General features: G+C 43.8%; 1 protein-coding gene across 5 annotated transcripts in view; it reads left to right on the forward strand.

Moving 5' to 3' along the window:
- syt1a (synaptotagmin Ia) overlaps positions 1–22,580 on the forward strand; it is a 173,468-nt gene that overhangs the window by 76,575 nt on the left and 74,313 nt on the right. For 2 of the 5 annotated variants that reach the window (XM_085768839.1, XM_085768843.1), the window contains exon 4: positions 8,913–9,019. The exons of 1 other annotated variant lie outside the window; for it this stretch is intronic. The gene's annotated coding sequence lies outside the window, so the exon portion shown is untranslated. Of the gene's footprint in view, positions 1–8,577; positions 9,020–22,580 lie in introns of those variants that run through there. 2 more of the 5 variants (XM_085768838.1, XM_085768842.1) reach the window with 2 other exon arrangements.

The following is a 22,580-nucleotide window of genomic DNA, read 5'->3' on the forward strand; positions in this document are numbered from 1 at the left end:
GCTGGAGTCATCAACACGGTCTCTGCTGGCTTTATGTTTAAGTGGAAGTAATAAGCAGATAAATAAGGTCAGTGCAGTGGTGTGATACACTATAGTGATGCAAGTGTGCCCAATGCTTTCTAAGACCAAACTGTACAGATTAGTCTTATAACTATTCGTTATACTTGTGTGGATAAATTGCAGATACTTAAAAACTGCGTTCATCAAACTTTTAATGTGTCACATCGTCATATTTTTTCTTTTTTGTTTAATTACTTATTGAATTTTGCATTTATTGTTTGTTTCCTTTTGCCACTCCCCCTCTTTCTCTTCTCCTTCTTGTTCCTGTTCTTATTCTTAAAGGGATAGTTCAACATTTTGGCAAAATGGCCCATTGCCATAATCCCTATAGTTTTAGGCTAGTCGGTGCAAGCTATTTTTAGAACGGCGGAGCAGAGCCGCGAGCTGCTCAGAGCTACGCTACGGAGGCTAATGGGATTTCTTGGTTTCCCTCATCAAACTCATCAAATACACAATCCAACAACTCCAAAACGCTCTCGTCAACAAGTTGTGACCTGCACATTCACCACACTATGAGATAATAACGGAACATTACGAGACGGAGTTGTTTTAGAGGCAAATGCTGAGACTTCTTGCTGAAAAACTGCCCCAGACGGGAACGGGAATCAGCGGTTTTGCATGAATTTACCTCCAAAATGCTCATTAAACTCATATTGAACTATCCCTTTAAAACAAATAACATTACATCCATAACAAAACACACACACAAACATCTACTTTGTGCTCTGTCCTAGTTATAAGATACTTTTAAGTAACTCTCTGCTAACTGGAGACAAGACTGGAGACTATACAGACAAAGTTGACAAAGTTTAGCAGCTAAAGAAAGGGTATTTCCAACATGAGGTGTGAATATAGAACTCTCAATCATGATGACCAGAAACAAGAAGACTCTAGATCAATGCTAATGTCCCTATACTGTACGTGTCAACTGGATGTGATAATAAGCAGCTGTGTATTACAGTGATCATTTGGTGCTCATATCATACGACAGTGATGTGATCGATTTATGTTGTTTTGAACACGCTGCATGTTGGTGCATTCACTGACTTCAGATTTACTCTGTCATTTTCATGTGTGAATTGTTTTGTTCGTATTGAGTTAAGATTGATTCTCCAACAACAAGATGCAGTGGATTTTTGACAGCCTCTTCTCGAGTTCTACTGTCAGACAATCGTGTGCACATCATGACAGTATAACTTGACAAGATAACAATAATCACACATTTAATAACAAGGAGAAAGAAAGAAGAAACACACACAAAGCTTAAATGTCGATCGGGAAATCAAACAAAAGCACGGGGAGAATATCTTGATGCTTTGAACGGTGGCATCTGATTGGTTAATAGACTCCAGAACCACAGCTATGGTGCTTTTTAAATAACTTGAGTCATTAGCGGTTTAAAAATGGAAATTTTTTTGGGGGATAGGAGCAGCTTCTCCCGCTGCCTCGGCGGCTCTTGTAACCCCAGATGTCGGCCAAACATCTGTGTGACATCGGTGCCATTGGCAAGTGTTACTGACCCCACCAGGTGTTCTGTGTGTAACTGTGTGCACTGTATGTCCGTGTTGTGTAAGTGTGTATGAGTGTGTGTGTGGGCGGGAGATTGTGTTCAGTACTGTATCTGCAGCATGCATGTGAGAGGGGGGGGGGGGGGGAGCGGGCGGTGGTGAAAGCAGCACCTGTGTGCATTGAAAAGAGTTCTCTGAATAGCTCCATATTTGAACAGCCACTTATCAACCGATAAAGCTGTAAGTGATTCGTGGCAGCTTCCTGCCCGCGGGAGAGAGAGAGAATGAGAGAGAGGGAGAGAAAGAGGCAGATAGAGGATGGGTGGGAGAGAGTCAGAGAAAGACACACAGAGAAAGATTAAATGAGAGCATCAGCTGTAATTAGGGCTACTTCCCTCCATTTGGAAGTGCATGTCTGTGTCTGAGAGAGAATTAGCACTGGATACTCTGGGTGGGTCAAAGCAATACAACATGAATGGATTAACGGGGCAAAAAAAGTGAGATTTAGCCAGTGTCTGAAAATGAGTGGAGTTAATCTGCAAGAGATCGGGTTAGGTTGTTGTTTGTTGTTGTGAATGAAGGTGGAGGAAGCAAAGTACAGCCAAATATGTGTGTGCCATGTGGGTGGAGATCGGTGGCAAACACACACAGTCTCATGACGCATCAGGGCTACACATGGAAACTGAATGTTCATGTGTGACTGTAATATAATGTAATGTAATGTAATATAATGAGGCCTGTAAGGTCGTTCGGTGACCTTCACTACATACTGTCAATCCAGTAATATTTCCTATTAGGAAACTTAGATGAAGATTGGCAAGTGCAGACTGTGCCGCCAAGGGCAGATGATGATGTGTCCTGTTTAACAGCATATTGAGAGTGCAGCGGTCACCTTGTTGTCCATGTGTGATGCTGCAGCTGCATGATTTTTATCAGGGAAATGCTCCTTTGCTTGCAATCTGGCACAAACACACACATACACACCACACGGTATATTAGAAATATAAAGACACGCCCACGATATCCATTAAATATTGAGCAAAGCTGAAATATATACCTCCAAGCTCAGGCTGCTGAGAAGGAGAGGAGTTTGGAGTATGTGATGATCCTTTACCTCAGGAGACAACAAGATAATGACAAGCACCTTTTGGGCTTTATGTTGTTTTTACACCGGTTTGTGTAGGTGAGTTACAAAAGCTGCTTCCTGGTCTGAAGCTTCACCTCCATCAGTTCTAGTAGCTGAATAAGACCTGGTGATTTGAACCGTCCAAAGGTGACCATTCAAATGCTCCTGACATTTGGGAAATTGTCCTTTTTTTTGTTCACCCATCTCCTTTTATTCCCCATCTTTTTCTTCTAAATGCCACCCCCTCCCACCCCACCACCCCCACCTTTTCTCTCCTCTCTGCCCCCGTTGATCTTTCCTCTTTCTTTTCCCTTTCTTGTTGCAGTTAGCTTGACCACTGAGAGCTCCGGGTTTGAAAGATTTGATTTTTTTTCTCTCTCTCTCTCCACCACTTGTGTTTCACATATTCCATGTTCCTCTCCCTTTGAAATGTTGTGTGCTGCTCCTGGCTCCCTACACCAAAAACTAAGGCAACAAACACTCTGGAGGGGTTTTTGGTTTGTTTGTTTGTGTTGCTTTTGATTTTTGAGCACAGTTTGCTGTTGCTACTGTTGATACACAGTTTGTTTTCAGCCTAATTTTTAGTCATTTTTTCAGTTTCAATATTTATTTTTCAAGCTGCAGCTAATTTAACACAGAGGTCATTTCTGTTATAGGCCTACAGAATAAAAACTAGGGCTGTCAGCAGAATATCACATCAACAAAAATCCCCTTGAATGCCACAAATTTTATTTATTCATCTATTTATTTATTCTTACATGCACGTTCAGTTATACTGGCCTTTGCCCATTGTTTGAATCAGTTGCCAACTTTGCTGCGAAATCTGTGACCTGTCCGATTTTGTGACCATCACAATTTTTCCAGCTGTGTAGAACAAGCTAATGACTAGTTGTTGAGTCTTTGTACTTGATGGTGACGGAGGTTCATGGTTCTCTGATATTTGTTTTGCAGTAGAGTGAATACGCTCACATTAAGCTGACTCGTCTCTGCCAACAGCTAACATTTGGACGGCGGAGTCATGTTATTGTTCGAGCATATTGTTATATGGACAATGTTTGCCATTGTTTTTTGAATATTTGTCCATTATTTAACACTTTTAAAAACATCTCTTTATTCATTTGTGATTAATTGTGGTTTAAATTGAATGACACCTCTAATAGAAACCAAATTAAAAGTGAATTTAACAGATTTATGGGGTGAATTTGGTCTCTTCTCCTCTGGGAGCCGCTGCTTATACTTAGACATCATGGTAGTTTTTTCCTGTGTATTGTGGTTTTTCTACACTGTGCTGCTCAGAAACAGCTCTGTCATTTCTATCTGACATCTCCTCCCTGAATGTCATGTAGAAGTCTGAGTTGGAGGTGGTGCTCATTTCCACACACTTTCTATCACAGCTTGAACTAAACTTCCATGTTTGTCTTTTTATTAGAAATAAATCGTCGGCACCGCTATCTGGCAGGAATTCACCAAGATACTAAGTAAAGTGGTAATTTGCTGGATTCTGAATGCAACGGAGAAAATATATTCATTGTCTTTATTCCAGCAGAAAATAATATTGTGTTCAAATAACAGAAATCTTTTTCCCATCCGTCTTTTACTGTCGCTCTGGTAGATTTCAGTTGTTTTACCATACATTGATATGCGCTGCACCTTCAGAGCCCAGCGAGGACATTTATCTGCATCCAGAGACCCAAGTTCAGTCATTAGCGATTTCACAGCTGCCGCTATTTTTCCTGTTCAGAGCGCCATTAATCTCAAAACAACTGGAGTGTTTACTCTCTTTCTCAGAGAAATCGTTTGGGCCAAAAACTATTATCTTCCAGACAGTTTACGTTTTTAAAGGAGATAAGCCTGGAGGTGTTGGAGGTGTGCAATTTTCCAAGCCCCCTGGCTGTGATAGCAGATGGCCTCTGCAGTGCTGGGATGTGTGTTCAGCCGACTTGGTTGGGATAGACAACGGATATCGTCCGCTGAGGATGGCCCCGCGACGCTCAGCATGGATGCACTTCTTCCTCTGCTCATTAGGGTCAGGCCATACGACCGCTGGGCCCTGAATCCACACCGGCCACATCCACATCGATCCCACGCAGCCACACAACACAACACACACACACACACACAAACACACACGTACACAGAGGCAGTGAACCAAATCTTATGTACAGAGGAGCAAGCTGTGCAGTGTCCAGGCAGAGTCATGGTTGGTAATCATTAACACAGACTCCCTGTTTGCTTTGCCTCAGTGCTGCCTATATGTCTGTTAGCTTTTATGTGTGTGTCTATGTGTGTGTGTTATAAACAGGACCACGCGTCTCATTGAGTTTTATCAGCCTGTGCACTTTATTTACACACCGGCTCTCTTCACAGACACACACACTCGCTCGTAACATCTGTCCACGCCCGCGGTCGCAGGTCCAGCAGTGTTACAGTTTGCCGCAGACGGAGCGTAGCAGACAGATGTTCTGCGTTCTGAGTGCGATGGACACCATTCGCCCGCTCGCATCGCATGCCTCATAATTAATCCGCAGACAAAACAAGCAAACACTATGAAGGTAAATTCAAGGATTTCCTGGGGACAGGATTGATTGGATACAAGATGACCCGTCAAGGAAATTAGTGCATGGTTGAAAAGGGCAGACAGGAAGTACAGAGAGGACAAAAACACCAACAGGACGCTGCTCACAGATCATTTAGGCCTACAACGAGGAAATCTTTGTCCTCAGCTCATTAGATGAGACGATACAAGATATTTTAACTCTACCTTTACAGTTTTTCTCAATTGCTAAAACACTAAACCCTGTTGTCTGAACCAAATTCTCAGTTGCCTGAACCCACTGATTGAATCAGTCACTCTTTTGGCAAAACCATCAGCACTTTTCACCTGTTTAGACACATCTTACCGACACATTTTCATTGTGATGCACCTGTGTTGCAAAATGCTGAGCACAGGTGGCAAAAGTCAAACACAAGTAAAGCACAAGTTTCACCGGTTGAACACAACAACTCAAAATTGATAACACTTGTGTCCAATGATGTGAGGGCACATATACTGTAAGCCAGTTCAGGATGAAGTCCTGTGGCCTGATCCAGTACAGAGAAATGATGCTGTGGCTGAGTTATGCACTTCTCATTTCTATATTTTTGTACTTTATTTTTACGTAGGTTTACTGCATACAAGTGCTAAATGCACAAGATTTCTGTTTGTTTTTGTACTGTACAAGTGTAGCACTTGTACAGTACAAAGACAAACAGAAATCTTGTGTAAATGCACAAGATTTCTGGTTTTTGTACTTTTTTTTTTACTACTATGTACAAGTGCTAAATGCACAGGTTTTTTGTTTTGCAAGAGGAGAAGATGAGAGACGACAGGGTGAAGGAAGAAAGGATGAGGGAGGGAGGGATGAACTGGGAAGAAAAAGAAGAAGGAAGGAAAAGGGGATGAAATGGATGTGGAGAGGGAAGGAGGAGGGTGAAAGAAAGGGAAGGAGAGAAGTGCTACAGTGTAAATGCACAGGTTTTTTGTTTTGCAACATGCATTTAGCCTACAGTGAACGATAAACATTTATTTCTACAGCTTCATGTGCTGAGCATTGTGTTTTCTATTTTTCTATGTAGTGTTTAGTGACGGCTCAGTAGTGTTTTTAATTTTGATTGACTCGGGGCACGATTTGACAACATAGTTCAGTTTTGGGCACAGATTGAACTGTTTTGAGGTGAAAGTTTGGTTTTGCAAGAAGAGTCTGAGGTTTTGTGAATGTAGCTTGAAAATTGGGGTTTGTGTTCACAGTTTAGAGAAAATGAGAGAAGCTTTCGAGAAATGTGTCTTAGCAATCGAGAAAAACTGTAAGAAAGGTTCATGATGAAATACGGCGCAGGTGCATTTAGAAAGTTTTAGCTTAGGCCTATATCTTGTTATGAATGTGACTTAAAGCAGAAGTAAGCGATCCGGTCGTTTTTGGCTAACTTCTTGTCAGCGGATGGAGTTAGCAGTCCCCGCCCTCGTCCCTACGTCACCACATTCACGCGCATCCCTTGGCTGCACACACAGAGAGGACTGCCCCTTTATGCCGTTCTCTCTCCTCATTGGATAAAGGTTGTAGGATACAAGGAAAGTTTTCTCCTCGCTTACAGCAGAGCAGAGGGACTGACAGACCCGTGTTTCGGACCAAACACTCTATGTAGGCTAAGTGATTGCTGTCGGAAGATATAACTATTTAAGACTTATTAACACAAACATTCCGCTTACTTCTGCTTTAATCTTATCTAAGATTTTTTTATTTATTTTTTTTTTAGATAACTTTACCACAGGTGTAAATGTGTCAGCAATAAACGCGACTCAACCGAGTTTACTTCTGGCCAGGCAGCTGCTGCAGAAGCCACTCGCCTTCTCTTTGTATTTCAGAGGAGAGGCACAGAGCTCCTTTGCCTCCTCTGCTAGCGCGGTGTGTATGTGGCTCATGTGCAGTTTGTTCCCACATAGACTTGGCTGACTTATCTGTGCAAACCATTGTGTAAAACCCGTTTGTTGTGACTTTTTTGCATGATAAGGTGAGTTGCAGACCCCCTGCTGCTGTGGTTGAAGGCACTATTTTCTTACATGTTTGTGTCTTGTTGTCTGTCACTCTGTTACTTATTCAAAAGTTTGATTTGTCTCTTATCCTGATTTCACCGCCAGGCTCCATCATGTTGGCTGCATACTCACGTAACTTTTCACCTCAACAAGAAATATTGTCATTTTATTATATTGTGAGAGATCTCATAGCACAAAATCTCATCACAGTGTTGAACCATAGAGGTTTCAGGTTTGATCCCCCACCATGTTTAATGTCAGACATGTCTGCATCCTCACTTATTGTAAATGAAGCTACACTCCATTACCAAGCAGATCAGTTATGGGCCATAGGACATACAGTACACACACCATAGCTCTAGCTGTGACACAATTAACATAACGATAATTACCATGACATAATGTTTAAAATGATGATTTGATGACCTGAACAGCTCCAGAGGAGACGGCTGAGAGAGGAGATGTAAAAACTACATAGAGACGGTTTTGGGCTCCATAAATAAATCTCATCTTACTGATAATACTTCAAATAAAACAGCAGAAAAGTGCAAAATATAGGACCTGTAATAAACAACAATGTGAATAAGCAAGTGTGCGTGTGGCTGAAAACCGAAGACCAATTTAGACCAATCAGGGACTAAACACCCACTCCTCCATCGGGTCAGGTTCAAACTCAAGTCCAGTGGAGGTTTCACTTTCTTGACTAGATTTTATTTTAGTTGTTGTTTCTTTTCTTTTTTTTTCTTTACTGCCGCTCGTCCTTTGCCTTTGCGTCTGCTGCCCCCTCCCTGGGAGAGCCGAGTGCCACATCTGGTGGGTCGGTCGGGGGGCTGAGAGCGAGGAGGGGACGCCAGGCAGCTCCTCGAGACAGAGCATTAGCATACACTTACTCTGGGAATGCCCTTGACTAGCTGTCGGAAGAATGGGACGTGAGCAGCATCAAATGCAACCAGAGGAGGAGAAGGAGGAGGAGGAGGAGGAGGAGGAGGAGGAGGTGGAAGGAGACAGAAAGATGGAGAGGAGTGACTTAAGAAGAATAAGTGTGAATGAGCGTCAGTTGTACCAGTGTCTCATTAACATATTCATTAATCACACTATCTAATGCTATTAGGCTGTCACATGGTGCTTTGTCTTTGTATTTCATGGTAAAAATTCATCGCCTGAAATTCTCTTTCAAGGGAGAGTAAGTTTGTTGGTGGTTTGTGGAAAGACACATCTGATAGTATTTGTTTTCATGGAGCAGAAGGTGTGAGTGGGTGGAGAAAATGTCAGAATAGTGAGCTGAGAGATCGAGGGGATGTGTGCATTTTGTCTGACAGACGAGGAACAAGCGAGAGAGAGAGAGGAGAGAGAGAGGAGTTGGGGGAGGGGGCTGGAGTAGGTGGGCGGGAAGAGAGGAGGCGAGTGTCACGGACAGAGAGAGAGAAAGAGAGAGAAAGAGAGAGAGAGGGAAGGGGAATAGCGAGGCTGCTCGCTTGCCGGAGCTGTTGACTTCGCGTTCGAGTGTGTGATCGTGAGTGCTTCTTGAGCTGTCGTGTGAAAGAGAGAGAAAAAAGAAAAAAAACAGAAAAAAAGAAGGGGACGTTGCTTTTTTGAGGCTTTGCTTTTTATTTTATTTTTTTTCCCCTTCTTCTTCTTCTCTTCAAAGTGCCACATCGAGCCTCCGCTCAGCGAAAGCAACAACTTGTCCGTCTGAATCCCTTGTTCCTGGGATTGTGAAGAGGACCCGGTGGAAGACAGACAGCGTGCTGCCAGGTGAGAGAGAGATGGAGGGTGTGTGTGTTTGTCTGTGTGTGTGAGTGTGAGTGTGTGGGCACTGATATCGTGGTTTATAAAGTCGAATGGAACAAGAGCTCTTGTCTTGTGCTGTGTCGCTGCTTTGAAAATCATACATGTGATGCCCTGGTTTGTAATGAAGCGAGCTGCACGCTGCTTTTGATGTGTGCACATGTGTGTGTGTGTGTGTGTGTGTGTGTGTGTGAGCACGTCAGCAAACATGGCTCACAGGGAACTGTACTGTACGTGTGATTGGAAGAGTCGGGTCGTATAGAGGAGGATGAGGATGATGAAGAGCAGCAGGAGGAGGAGGAGGAGGAGGAGGTGTTGTGTCTTTTTGACAGAAGCTCATCCAGGATGACAGATGTCAGGGGACGTTACTTTACAGAAGGAGAAGAAAAACAATCACCTCCAACATCCGGTCGCTTCTGGAAACACTAGAAAGAGTAGAACAGACTTTTCTTTCAGTCTCTTCAGACTTTCTTGTTTTACAACTGCACACTCTCGCCCTCAAGTAGCGTAGCGTTTGATACTCACACCAGAGACTGGAGTTTCTTACAAATACAAATCTGATTTTCTCTGAAGCGCCTCCGTGACTCATGTTCTTTTGAGAAAAAAAAACAACTCAAAATATTGACTTGTGAGCCATCCTGTGTATACGTCTTCATTTACGAGCGAGACCGGGGCTCAATGTGTCTTTACAGCTGATCAGGATCTTTGACAGGCGGAGGACTCCCACGGAGGGTCAGGCTCAACGTGGCAGCGCTGAAGGAAAAGAGAGATGGTTATTCTCCTACAGAAGGCAGAGAGAGAGAGAGAAACATGCTGTATTTAGCAGTTGTATCTATAGCGCGATAACGGCTGCTCACCAACCCGAGGCTTTGCTTTCTTTGTCATTTAATGAGAAGTTCTACTGTAATCGAATCACCGCGCTGCCTTCCCCCTGCTGTTTGTCATTTCCCCTTTGTCATCCCTTATCTCTCCCTCTCTGTCCTCATTATCCCAGATTCAACTGAAATGAACTAGTCGATCTGGCTTCCTCGCCATCCCTCCCTCCGTGCACACAACGCACGCTGACATACAGTCGACTATTAAACAAAGACAGAGAGAGAGAGAGCAGAGGGCCGGAGGCTGAACAAAGCTCCTCTCTTCTTAATAACATTTGCCACTTTTTACATTTTTTTTCTTGTCTCATTTAGAAACATGAAAGAGGTGAAGGTCGGTAGATTGTGGGGTTTTCAAATTGCCTCCTGTCTATTTGATTCCATTGTCTCGTGCAGGAGTGAACCGTGAAAAGCCAACACACAGCTTCAGTCTTTTCAACCCATTCACTTCCATTTCGACTTCCCATTTTTTTCCCCCAGCACCTTCCAAATCCTTTATTCTCCTACGAGGTCCTCTAAGCCCTATTCACATCCACGCTGCCTTTGAGGCTGCTTGGAAAATGGATTTTTTTTTTTTTTACGTCCAATTGTGGACATATTCATGCCATTGTTAGAATAACATTTACGTGTAGGAAAGAAAAGAAAAGGAGAATCTGTAGTCATTTGTGCGAGCTGTTTAACGAACACCCATCCTCTTGGAGGACATTTTAATCCTTTTTAGTTCTGGGGGAAAATATTGCATGTGATTCAACAACTGTGTTTTGTGCATGTGTGTGTCCAGCTGTGAGATCTCACATAGCATCAATAGTTAATGAATGTCTCTTGCGCTCATTCACGCGCGGCTCCCATTCACACTGTGTTTTTTGTTTATCCAACGGCTGCTGCGCTGCCTTCACTGACACCTACTGTACCGCACTATACCATCACCACCAAGCTTAACCACAGCTCAGCCCCTCCAGTTGGATCTAGATGGTGTGCTGACCTTCACACAACCTTGTAGTGTCACAGTGGGTGTTTTTGTGAGTTATTAAGGGGTGGCAACATGTGTGAGTAATGACTTGTCTCATGAATCTAATAAAACAGAGAGTGAGGGACTTGAAAGTGTAATGGAGGAGAGAAAAATGAGACTTTTGTGTCATTAAATGTGCTCAAAGAGAAATGTATTTATAGGTGTATGTGCTTGTTCCTGGATGTGGGTGTTGGTGTAGTAGGATCACTCCATCCATAGAGGTTGCAGCCTCACTGCCCAGAGCAGGAAGCTCCTTTCGGTCCACTGGATGCCAGTCCGCCCTCTCCGTGACTCATTGCCTCGTCCACTCTGATTGGCCGGCTTTTCTACTCCGGGGAAAGACGGGATGAAGAAGGGGTCGGCCTCTGATGAGCAGGGGGGGGGATCAGCCGTTCTTTTCACACAACATCCACGCCGGATGCACATTCACAATGTGTCCGTCTGAACGATAACGCAACAGTCGTGGAAGAAATAACAGGAAATGCTTTTTAGATTTGCTTGAAGGCGGCGCGTCCGCTTTCATCTCTCCCCCCCTTTTTCGAAATCCCACGTCCAGCCCGTCAAGCCTGAGACGTTCAGACGTTAGGGCAAAGTAGGAGCAAACTGAGATCATTCTTTTTGAGGTTTTCCATCTCGCCCCAGTCACAGTCATGTTTTATATCCATCTCAGGGATGTGTTCAAGCTTCCAGCCCCCCCATCCCTTTGTAGATGACGCTGTCACATGTGACAGCTCTGGAGCAAACAGGGCGTGGAGCCTCCTGCCTGCTGAGACTCTGGCATGTTTGCCTCTTACAGACAGATTCAGCTGAGAAGAGGTCCAAGCCGCTCCACCCTGCAAACCAGCCAGTGATATTTATGGGGTTTTTTTTCTCTCTTTCCCTCTGTGGGGAAGAGCAGCTGTACTCTGGGCTGTGCAGCGCTGATTCAGAACCACGGACAGCGCTCCTGCACCGAGAGGGAGAGGGAGATTTCAGCACCACCTCCTGTGGACAGCTCCGTATAATCTCTGGGAACGAGGGGCAAAAAATAATGAGACGTATCGCCAAGGAGGAAACTATTGCCTCGTTAGTGAAGATCATTCATTCATGTGATGATGAGATGGTATACGGAGGAAAGTGACAGATATTGCAGAGGGCGCAGCAGAGTGTGCCAGTGTTTGTGTTTACAAAGCAACACCGACGGAGTAGACCGAGTTGAGTGCAGCCACTTAACTAAATACTTACAACAAGTTGCCAAACTGGCAACGCTCACAAAACACCACGAGTCACTGCAGTCAGTGACACTCCTTCCTATAGCAGCTCTGTAGTTGTATATCATTTAATCTGTAGACCTATACACATGTCAGATAGTGAGTCATTAAAAGGTAAGGCAGACAGAAATCCAGCTAATAGAGACTATCTGTCTGTGTCTACAAAGTATTGCAAAGCTCAGAGCTTTATAAAGTTTACTTTATTGACACCATAAAAGTACAACGTGTCATACTGTACTTAGTGTTGTAAGTTCTTATGTTCAAGACAGAGACACTGTGTGGTTTTATATTATTAGAGAAAGAGTTGGCAAATAATGAATTGATTTAAATCTGTCGGAGGAAGCACGACAGCTAAGACACCTGTTACATCTCAGAAGTCATCTGGGAACAGCCTTGTATCGACTGTAGGAACTTTTCCCAGAAATTTTTCAAGGAATTATGGGTAACACTTTATAGTAAGTACACACTATTAAGCATTAGTTAAAGCAGAAGTAAGTGATATATTTGTGTTAATATAAGTCTTAAATAGTTATATCTTCCGACAGCAATCACTTACATAGAGTGTTTGGACTGAAACACGGGTCTGTCAGTCCCTCTGCTCTGCTCTGAGCCGAGGAGAAAACATTTATCGTATCCTACAATTTTTATCCAATGAGGAGAGAGAACGGCATGCAGGGCTGTGTGTGCAGCCAAGGGACGCCGTGAATGTGGCGACGTAGGGACGAGGACTGTTATGGTGCGTTCAAGGCAACTCGTAACTCCGACCTGTGAAGTCGTACCAGTTCGATCTGGTACAAGTTCACGGGTCGGAAGTTACGAGTGGCCGTTATAGTGACTTTTCACAGGTAAAACAGGTCGGAAAAACACGAGTGGGTTGCCTGGAACGCTACAAAGTCGTAAGTTGTGACTTGAAGCTGTAATTTACGATTTCAAAAGCCTGCCTGGAACGCAGCATTAGCGAAAACGACCGGATCGCTTACTTCTGCTTTAAGCATTAAATACTGAATTCATCATTTATAACACATGAATACTCATTAGTATGTAGTTTACAAACACAAGCACTAACTGTATTTATAAACTACATTCTAATGAGTATTCATGCGTTATGAATGAAGAATTCAGTATTTATTAATGCCTAACTGCTTAATAGTGTGTACTTATTATAAAGTGTTACAGAATTATGTTCATTTCGACCAGAGGAGCCAGGGTCTAAACTAAGCTCCAGGGAAACTGACCTCCAAGTCTGGACGGGAGGTAGTACTCACTAAAAGTTCAGGAACTTTTTTGGGGTGTGGTCTACAACACTGAACACTTCTGATTGGTTGACTAGTCGCTGCATTTTATTCAAGCTATTTCACAGCTGCAAACTGTTTTGTCTTGTCTCTAGACCATATTTTTCATCATTGTGTGTCAGATCGACTAACGACAAGGTGCAAATGTTGCTCAGCATTTACACAGAGGTTGATAATCTTCCTAGGACTTCAGACCGCAGTTGAAATGGTGAAAAGTTACAAAGCAAATTGGTGTTGAGAGAAACAGAAACAACTTCTTCCGGGGAAATTAGATCGAGTTGTGAGTTGGAGTTGTGATATATCTTCATATCTGTAAAATGGAAAACAGCATCCAGCTGAAACATTTCAAGGCGTATTAGTTGCACTGACAAAGATCGTAATCACAGATCTTGCCTATAATCTTTTCTGTTACTTTCACTTTATCTTTGCTCTGCTCAGCATCAGTGCATCACACCCAAGAAGAACACACACTCTCTCTCTCTCATAGCCACATGCTTCATTTCACACCACGCTGCAAATCATTGTGATTAATCTGCTTTGGCTGTAATAAATGTGATGTATGAGTCATTTATGGCTTTGTCGATCCATTTTATTGATTTTAATGCACGGTTTTACAACGTGCATACGTGCAAAGCATTTTAAATACCACAACTTCGTGATTCACATTTATTGCATTTAAAGTAAAGCGCGCTCGTCATTACGGCGACGTCTTTTAAAGTAACTGGGGCGTCTTGTTCTGCAGCTGGTTGCAAATCACCCGGTTTCATGCATTAATTAGATTTATTTGACGTCTTCTGGTTTGATAATGGCGAACGTAAGCGAGAGGGTGTGAAATCAGACGTGAAAACCAGGGCTTTCATACGAAAAGCTTTACAGTGACTCGGGAGAAGATAAGAGCCACTTCTGTTGGTGCGTTTACCCTCTCACATGCTCACATGTCCACACTAATATGCATACATGGTTCTCAGCATGACATTAATTTTGTGCATCGTTGCCTGTTCTCCGTTTGCGCAGCCCACGTATGCCCCGATGGAAACAATAAAAGCTGGCAAAGAGTCTTGCCCTCGAGCTTCTGTCTCAACCAGTGGACAGCGAACCACCCGTCTCTCTCCTCTCTCTTTATTTATCTTCCTCTCTCTGTTCTGAAGCCCCATACACATGTCCCCTAATTGAGACAGCTAATAACTAACCGGGGTCATTTGTATATGTTTGCATTAGCATAATTGAATAGGCATGAGTTAAGTGTTTTCCACTGGTGTGTTAATAACACGGCCCGGGAAAAAAAAAGAAGAAGAGGCAGACGCATCATGTCATGTGCGGCGGCTGTTTGTTTGGCTCAGCGCTGACATGAAGTGGGAGTCATCCATGCGTTCAGTCTCCTCCCTTCTGCCCTGCCCTGCCAACTGTCAACGCCATAAAACTAAGGTGTGGTCTCTCATCTGAGACGTCCTTGTCTCCGGACAGAGGCGAATAAACCGGGAGAACTGTTGACCACACATATATGGCAGGTTAGATCGCCCTCAGGACTTGCCCCCCCTGTCTCCGCAAGTTAATTTTCCCTTCGACGCTGGAGAGGGAGTTCACACACGTGTGTTTTTTTGAGCGAAGAAGCCGGTCGGTGCCTCTTTAAGTCTCCGGCCCATCAATAACCCTCTCCTCCAAGCAGAGGAGCCCTGATGTCGGTGGCAACAACAAGAAACATTGATGGCAGAGGGAGGTGGGGCGCATGAAGAGAGAGTTGATGTGAATTGGACTCGGAGTGAAGAAAGGGATAAAGGAAGGAGGGTGACAGTGGGGATGGAGCAAGGTTATATTTTCCATCTCGGTAAGCCGCAGCTGTCGTCCTTGTCATTGCTCGGTGTAAATCAGTGCGCTGTCTGCTGCGATCTGAGCGGGGAAGAAGAGCTACTTTTTATCACTACATCTCCGGCGCCACAGAAGGCTGCATATTCACCACAGACCTCTATTTACAGAGAGGGGAGGGGGGCCGCGCTGACAGCACCCAGAGAGTGCAGTTTCTTTCTTTTTTGTGTTCCTCCAGCTCACAGGTTACTGAAAGGTAAAAGAAAACTGTGGAGTAGCACACCTCAAACATATTTAATTGTTGCATAGCAACAACCCACTGGTTTTCCAGTAGTTGAAGCACCAAACAAAGGCCGGTTCTGTGTTTGACAGACTGCAACATAAGATGGTCTGAAAAGGAAGAAAATGATAGATGGAAAATGTATTTTTATACAATCAGCTCATGAAGTTGATGAGTTTTAATTTGCTGGTATTGATGTCAGACAGTGTTATGATGAATACATCAAACCTAACCTCTGGCTGTGAGTCATAAAGTCTCTTGCTTCTCATCACCTGGACCGACGTTCTTTGATCTGAGTATCAGCCTCCGAATCAGTGATCGCAAAGTTTTCGCTTTCAAGCCTGTCGGAGCTCAAATTAACGCAGAGACAGTCCTTTAATTTCCTGGATCAGAGAGGCCATCGTCAGAGACAGATCCTGAATATTGATACCATCAGAGGCAAAGTTCAAATGTAGATTATTATAAGACAAGAGGATGAATTCTCAACTCTTCTACTGTGATCAATCATATCATACAGACACATGTAGAACCTGTTATATACCAGATCTGTGCCAGTTGTGTGAATATGAACATGTAATATATTTATCAGGCTCTGGTCTTTTTGATCCTTGTTGTTATTTTCTCAGAGAAAATCAATCAAATAAAGAAAAGTAAGTATAAATGTTATTTAATTGACATAATATATAGAGGTGGGATTCACCACAGGCCCCACAATACAATATTATTGCGCTAATTGAGTCATGATATGATATACACAACACAACAACCGACATGCACTGAGAACTTTAATCTGTGTTTGCAATTTATATAATAAAATATAATTATTTGGCGCCTGAAGAGGATTTAAAGTTGCAGTTATCCCCGTCTGACCAGAAACCCTCTCTCCCCCTGCTGCTAAGTACAGTGCCTGTCTGCTGTGACCTTGCCTCTCACTGCACAGAACAAACAACGTTAGTCTTATCCCACTTCCACCTCCTCCTTGATTAGAGCTGATCATTGGCTTTGATTTTCCCTCTGCCAACCAACCGAAGCAGCAAGGACACAAAACGCAAAATTGGATTTCCAGCACTGCTACTTACCAGGGGTCACCTGACCGGTGTCACCATCTCTCCGTCACCTTCCAGTCAGTCCCAGTTTTAGTGCCGTTAAAGGATCCATCATGTTAAAAGGCTGTCATGGAGCCGGGGAGGGAAAAAAAAAAAAAAAAGCCAGTGGGTTATCTCAAAATCAGGCATTTCCAAACTCTGTCCTTTGATGCATCGACATGCCCTGAAGGTGAGCAAGCGGCGCTAAATGGAGGGTAATCATTGATCTTAGATGTCCACTTGGGAGTATATTATCAGCCGCCCCATCGAGGAAGAGGAGGAGGAGGAGGAGGAGGTCCACTATGGGAGAAACAGATCCCATTACAGATGTGTCTCACAGGGGGCTTACAGTTCCAGTGGAAATGAATGCTGTATTCATGTGTAAAGTTTTCATGTCTTCCTGATTGCAAGGGGGCAAGGGATAAAAAAAAGAAAAGAAAAGAAAGAAATCGCGGGACTGCAGATACATTTCAGAGCCTTTTAAGTTCCTTCCTCTTCCTGCTGAGTGCAGAGAGTCAAGTGGGTTTTGCAAAAGGCTTCGGAGCGACTCTAAATTCGCCTGCTCCCTGCATTTGTTTGGCAAAGGACCTGCACAAAGGCCACAGAAGTTTTTTTTTCTAAAAAGCCTCGTATAATGCAATCAGTGGCTTCTTTTTGTGCATTTCCATTGCAAAACACATGCACATCGGGATGAGGATGAGGAGCCGGGACGACGTGAGGCGGGAGCTGAAAGTGAGATGTTTTTTGTTTTTTAACCGGTGCAGGAATTCTTACTTTAACCTTTGTGTCTGTCCAGGTCTTTATCTGTAGCTCCTTAATAGCTCCACCTGGTTTCACATCACCTGCTCTCAGATCAGAGGAGAGAGGTGGAGGTGTGTGCGTGTGTGTGCGTGCGTTGGGAGGAAATATTGCACTGTGCGAGATTACTGTGATTAACAGCAGCACATCCAGCTCATGCATTATTCATCCGTTGTCACTTTCACCTACTGCCAAAAGTCGTGACTGAGTTTTTTTATTATTATTTTGGAGGAGAAGGGGTGGGCTTGTTGTTCCTGAAAGAATTCAAGCCAAATTAACAAAATCCGCCACCTCTTCACCTCTGAGTTTATTACCTAAGGCCACCTGGGCATCGAGACAAGCGACGTGTCATGTTAAACAGCTTCCTGTCGGCGCAGCTTTGTCGTAGTCGAGTTAAATTCCCAGGAAGGAGTCGCAGCTTACATCCGAGCTTAAAACTTGATATTAGTAGTCTTAAAGCAAATCGAGCCCTTCTCTCTCCTCTGCACCCCACCCCACCCCCTCCCTGCCCCCGACCTCCTCTCTATGCCATAACTGTCAGTATAAGTAACCTCTCTGGCTCCTGATATGATAAAAACCCCCAGGAGGAACAAATTACCCAGGATGCATAGAGAGAGTAGTTCACAGAGAACGAGCCGCTGGATTACGGCGGCTTGAGTCTGACATTCACTGAATACTCTGGGCTAATTTAGCGTTAGCACCAGTCGTCAGTGCGTGGTCAGGGTTTACCCCCGGGGACTTAACGTGTCCTCAGGGAGAGAGTGCAGGGGCCAAGATAAACCTGTTCCTCTGCTTTTAGAGGGCACAGCTCTCTAATAAGTCGGTTACTGTGCAGCCACAGACACAGACGCGCATTTTTTTTTTTTGCATTTTGTTGCATCATCGTCCCACAGGAGGCGGTTTTTAAAAAGCAGAAACATTTCTGTTCACGGCAGCACTGTGCTGATTATTGCTCCAGCTTCTTTTATGTGTAAAGCTCAGAGACACAGTCATACCTGAAACAATTTGACAGACTAAAATAATTTGGATGAGCGATCAGCCTAGGTAAAAAATAATTGCCAAACTTTTGCTGGTTTCAGTTTCTCACTTTAAAAAAAAAAGGAACATCTTTGAGTTCTGGTCAGGCAGCCCAAATGAGAAATTTAATGTTTTTCTATCATCAGCCCCTATAGTCATAGCAGTAGGTTCATTACCTTTAATTGTCAGTGCAAGCTATTTTTAGAACAGCGGAGCGGAGCCACGAGCTGCTCAGAGCTACGCTACGGAGGCTCATAGGATTTCTTGGTTTCCCTCATCAAACTCATCAAATACACAATCCAACAACTCCAAAATGCTCTCATGGACAAGTTGTGACCTGCACATTCACCACGCTATGAGATAATAACGCAACGTTATGAGACAGAGTTGTTTTAGAGGCAAATGCAGAGATTGCTGGAACACACATCAGTGGTTTTGCATGAATTTACCTCGAAAACAACTCCGCTTCACAGTCTATCCATTTAAAGGCTAAATGCTCAGGTTCATAACCATTAGAATAATCTGTTTTATCGATTGCGTAACATTGCACATTTATCTGTGCTGATATTTAAAGAATAGATCAGTAGTATTCTGCAGTTTTCTGATCCTTTGCATCAAGAAACCCCCTGAATTGACACAAACTAGATCACAGACTCCCTGGGTGTCCCATCTCATAAGACTTTTAGATGTTTTATCACAGAAAGTATTTTAATGTCACAACAGAAACAGTCACATTTTCTGTCATTGTATTACTTGTGTTACTTCAACAACCCCCTGTAGGAACCCTTCACCAGTGGGCTTGTACCACTATGATGTTTATCTTTGTTTTATGGTATCAGCGGGTCAAAGAAATCTGATAACTTTCAGATTTCCCATGGTTTTCTTCCCTTGTAAAAAAAAAAAAAAAAAAAAAAGTAGAGTATTAATTAGGCTAAACAGTTATCATGTCTAATGTCAGTCCAGCAGATGGAAAATTGCTTCAAGGTGCTGATTTACATTTGAATACGGACTTCAAATTAGTTTTGCCAACAGTCATTGGGAAATGTGCATCATAAGTGACACAGGCAGAAAAAAAAATTAATCCAATGTGGACACCGACAGAGAAAAAAGAAATGGAGATCGGTGTTTACAACGGCTCAGTAATTGGAAACAAAGTGCGGTGTCAGTCACATTATTCTTTCCATGTTTTCTCCATCTGGGCGCGGGCAGCAGGGGGGATTGGGGGTGGGTAGGGGAGGGGGGCAAAGCAGCGGCGGAGCTGCAGCTGAAGGTTTAAGAGTTTTTTAGCGAGCCGTGTTTCGCCCCGGAGGCACTTCCTGAACGCAGCAGCAGCAGCCAGATCGGTGACAGCGCCTAACCTCCGGCTCTCTACCTGTGCAACGTCTTAGCCCACCTGCCTTTTCCCCCCTTTAGTCCATCAATCACTCCGGCCCTGTATCACGCTCTAGTAAGCTTGACTGGCACTAAGGAGGAAATCAGAGTGCGGTGCGGCGGCGGCGGCGGCGGCGCTCGGGCAGTTCATGTACATTTACATCCACACCTTTTCTTCCCTTTGCATCCCTTCATCTGTCTCTCTGCGATGGGAAATGTTGCTCAAAATGGCAGCGAACTGCTCGGCATCACACGCCTACACTGGAATACTAGATGATAGAGATTTACTGTATGTCTTCCCACGACTTTCTTTCTTTTCATCAGGAACCGGCGCCTTCGTGAGCCCACAAGGCCGCCGGTCACTTCTGCCGGTCAAGGACCTTTTCCTTTGTCGGGTCATTTGGGCTGTTAAAATGCCCCGTCGTCTCCTCTGTGCTTTTTTAAACGCTCTTGTATTGATCCCCTTGCAATTGATCTCATTCATCTGTTTGGCCCCGGAGCGTCCAGAAAAATATCCTCCTATCATGTCTGCGTGCACGTTATCGCACCACTCGCACTGTATCTGAGCTTCTGAGCTTCTCTTCCCTTTGTGTCAGCCTGATGAGCGGTGACAGCGCTCGGGGGTCGTGTCTTTCATCGTCCTGCGCAGGCATATTGTGCGTCGTCGTGTTTACCACAGTGAGTTGGGAGCTGTTTGTCGCCCCGGGGTAGCGATGCGGAGGCGGGTGGGGTCCAGGGTTCAGGGCCGACCCCCCCCCCCCTCTACTCCCACTCCCCTCCTTGTTTTGTTTTGCGTTTCCACACCACAAAGCAGAGTCTCGCATTGACCGACCTGGACGTCCACTCTCCTTCTAATGATCAGATGCGTCGTGTTGTGATTCCTCTGTGGTGATTAGCTCAGACAGCGGCGTGTGTACGCTTTACCAATCTCCGTCTCTGCTCGCCGCTCATGGATGACAGGCCAATAACGGACGGCTCCATGTACATATTCTTTTTCTTTCTACCCCAGATGGTAATTAAAAAATCCTGACGACCCAGTGTGGAAAATCTAAACTGGATCATTTTCAGACAAAGTCTGTTAATTTCAATTTATTAACCAGCAATGTCTTGAGAGGGTAATGAACAGGATGGCCATCCACATTCATAAACTGGCATAAATTAGAGCTGTGACAGGCTCTAATTAAGTCTCAACACACACTGGATTAATATTACATCGCTTTGTCAAGGAAATGCAGGAGGCACGGAGAGGAAGGAAGAGTAGATGTGACTGAGAAGAGGCTCATGACGGGAAGAAGACAAAGACACAGACAGAGAGGTGGGCAACAAAGTTTCCAGACTTGGAGGAGGTGGCGATAAGATGAGTAAGAACAAGACGCCTGTTTCTTCTTTCACAGCTGAGTCAGACTAGATCCTCACAAAAACATCCGATGTTTGAGAAAATGCGCCAATTTTCCATTTCCATATCACAGGTATGGTTGAAATTTGTATCGCAACATGAATAAAGACATCACAAACATGTCTTTCATTGATTGTTGTGCCCTTTTCATGGAAAATTGTGGAAATAATGGTTTTTGCAGTTTCTCAGAACCCAGTGTGATGAGATGTTGAGTTTCCACAACTCAAAAACATTCATTCCTGATACAGAGAAGACCAAAATTAGCATTTGAGCAGCTGGACCTGTGATTTTTAGACATTTTGTTTTCATAAAAGAAACCTTTCCCACACCAGACATACAAAACATGTTACATTTGAGTATTCAATGACAGTTTTATGGGGATGTGACAAGTACACAGAACACGCCAAGTACCACTGACAAGCCACAGCACTGAGTTATTAAACCATGGCTCAATCCCACAGTCGTCCTCAATGACAATAAAACAACAAAAGTTTGTATCGGTGCATGTGTGCGTTCTTGTAACCATGTTGTGCGGACAGCTGTGTGTTTTTTCTCCAATTTGGCCAAAATCTGCTCAGTTAATTTTCTGTTTTGTGGCTTCAATTAGTGCAAGAGCCAAAAGAAAAGTATCCTAACATGAACTTTTTCTTTTTTTTGTCCTCGTCCATCTTCCGTCCACCAGCTGTCCCAGCCTGCTCTTTCCCCAAATGTTACACAGAGACATTAATTGACATAGTTCAACAAAATATGATGGGAAATGTCTGGCACGTCATTACTTACACCTTCAGGCTGCTCGGAAGAGAAGACAATTTAAGTTAGTTCTCCTTTTTTGTGATAAGAGTTAACTTTAAGGAGTGTTACAGAGTATATTTCAAACCCTAGTTTAGCTTTTCTTGTAGATAAATATCAGAAATATACTGGTAGAAATAGGCAAGACTATAAATCAGTCATGAGAAACTATAAGACACAGTGATGTCATGTTCCTGCCACACACGCAGGCTGTGAAGACACAACAACCAAAAAACCGGTCGACTGTTTGAGAATGTGCTTAATGTGAAAGGCATCTTTATTTTAAGGGAGCTGAATTTTCACACTAATTCCCAATGTTCTAGGATGTGTAAGGGACGGCTTAACACCGTGCACCATCCTTGGTTTCCATGACGACTGTGATCCCTGTATGATAATCGGATTCCCACTATAGCTGTGAAAACACTCATTCCTGCCTGATCCAAGAAAAATTATGACACGAAAAAATACACAGCGAGGAATTTGTGACTATACAAACAGCTCCGGGGTGAAGAAATGTGGCTTTTGTGGCTGAGCCAAACCCGCAGGTTCGAACCCCGGTGAGTCTA

The sequence above is a fragment of the Trachurus japonicus genome, chromosome 23 (assembly GCF_045865225.1).
Source record: "Trachurus japonicus isolate A0001 chromosome 23, Traja_1.0".
Lineage (NCBI taxonomy): Eukaryota > Metazoa > Chordata > Actinopteri > Carangiformes > Carangidae > Trachurus > Trachurus japonicus.